This window comes from Octopus bimaculoides, unplaced genomic scaffold (assembly GCF_001194135.2).
Source record: "Octopus bimaculoides isolate UCB-OBI-ISO-001 unplaced genomic scaffold, ASM119413v2 Scaffold_194132, whole genome shotgun sequence".
In the NCBI taxonomy this organism is placed as follows: Eukaryota; Metazoa; Mollusca; class Cephalopoda; order Octopoda; family Octopodidae; genus Octopus; species Octopus bimaculoides.
The window spans coordinates 11,323-12,974 of NW_026295350.1; the positions used below are offsets into that span (position 1 = coordinate 11,323).

Sequence of the window (1,652 nt, forward strand, 5' to 3'; positions counted from 1 at the left end):
GAGGGAAGGTGTGCGAGAGAGATATAGAGAGTGAAAAAAAAATGAGAAGGAAAGAGTAGATAAAGCAAAATGAGAGGGAGGAGTAAATGGAAAGCGGGAGGCGAAAGAGTGAGAGATGATGTAGTAGAGAGAATAAGAGACTACAGTTGAAGGCAGGAAAAAAAAGAAAAGGCAAAGAGGAAGGGAGAGAGAGAGAGAGAGAGAGAGAGAGAGAGAGAGAGAGGTGAAATTCAAACCGTTCACGAACGCTAAGAAGGCAGCCCGCCTTTTACAGTATCGTCTTTGTATTATGTTACTCCGTAGACGGCTGCTGATACAGCACGAGCTTTCTGCATTTATATAAGTTAACAAAATACACACGAGGTTGTTCTAATTCTCCGTCGGTGATTTAAGTAAGAAATGCAAACTGAAATTAGTCTGTTTGATTTAATTTATTTACCTTTCATCATACTAAAAATCAATCCATTTGAAAAAAAAAACAAAAAAAAAACAGTAAAACGTTTATATAGTAATTTTGAGTGATAAAAGTCGACTTGGGGAATTAGCTCAGATGGTAGAGCGCTCGCTTAGCATGCGAGAGGTACCGGGATCGATGCCCGGATTCTCCAATAATTAATTTTAGTTCAATCTTTTAACATTAAAAGAGTAATGTCGTTTTCTATTTCCTTTCTAATTTATCCGTATATCTATCGACAAGTGTATTGCAATTGGTCATGGTCGTTGAGTTTTTGTTTTTCTGTATTGTTTATAGTGAAACAAAATATCAACAAAGGTGGCCAGTTGTAATGTAAACACTGGTTAATATACGGAAGGAATTTCAACCATGTTTCGTTGTCTGCTACCACAACAGTTCCTTTATAGGATCCAGTTAGCTCAAGACATCATCAGGAGGAACCACGTCCGGTTTCGGCTCCTACTCCTCTACCGTTTTGACGTGACGGGGCCACCCGCTTTCGGAGGTATCTTCAGCTCTGGTGTTGGGTGCATGTCTTCTTTCACTGTTTGTGACTGTTCTAATTCAACTGTGGAATGTCCCTCGCTATGGTTATTTTCCAGGAGGTTCTGGCCACACGTCTTACGGTTCATCAACCCGCGTTGTTGAATTACTTTCTTCCGACATACCTTCCCTTGGTGGATTAGGATCCAGTTAGCTGAAGACATCATCAGGAGGAACCACGTCCGGTTTCGGCCCCTACTTCTCTACTTGGTTCTATCACACATACAAACATATATCTCGCTGAATAAGAACATTCGCGCACACACACACACGCACAAATAAACTAGTAATACATATAAAAGTAATAAAAAGAACGATCCAGCTTAAACAACCAGTCACTGGAGAATCCGGGCATCGATCCCGGTACCTCTCGCATGCTAAGCGAGCGCTCTACCATCTGAGCTAATTCCCCATTCGCATGTTACAGTCATTAATAATAGTAATAAATTTAAGCTTGCAGACTCGATACCGTCCCGGACAGAATGTTTAGTGGCAGTTTTTCTGGTTCTACGTTCTATGTTGACATGTCGCCGAGGTCGACTTTGCCTATCAGTCTTTTCGGGTCAATAAAATAAGTACCAGTTATTAACTGGGTCGATGAAATCGATTAGTCTACCAGAACTTTCGGGTCTTTTTGCCTGTAGTAAAAAGGATT

General features: G+C 40.8%; 2 non-coding genes across 2 annotated transcripts; one reads left to right on the forward strand and one right to left on the reverse strand.

Annotated features, from left to right (window-relative positions):
* Positions 1–535: 535 nt before the first annotated feature.
* Trnaa-agc (transfer RNA alanine (anticodon AGC)) lies at positions 536–608 on the forward strand. The gene has a single exon. It is a non-coding gene; the product is annotated as a tRNA-Ala (tRNA).
* A 728-nt stretch (positions 609–1,336) lies between these two features.
* Positions 1,337–1,409, reverse strand: Trnaa-agc (transfer RNA alanine (anticodon AGC)). The gene has a single exon. It is a non-coding gene; the product is annotated as a tRNA-Ala (tRNA).
* Positions 1,410–1,652: the final 243 nt, after the last annotated feature.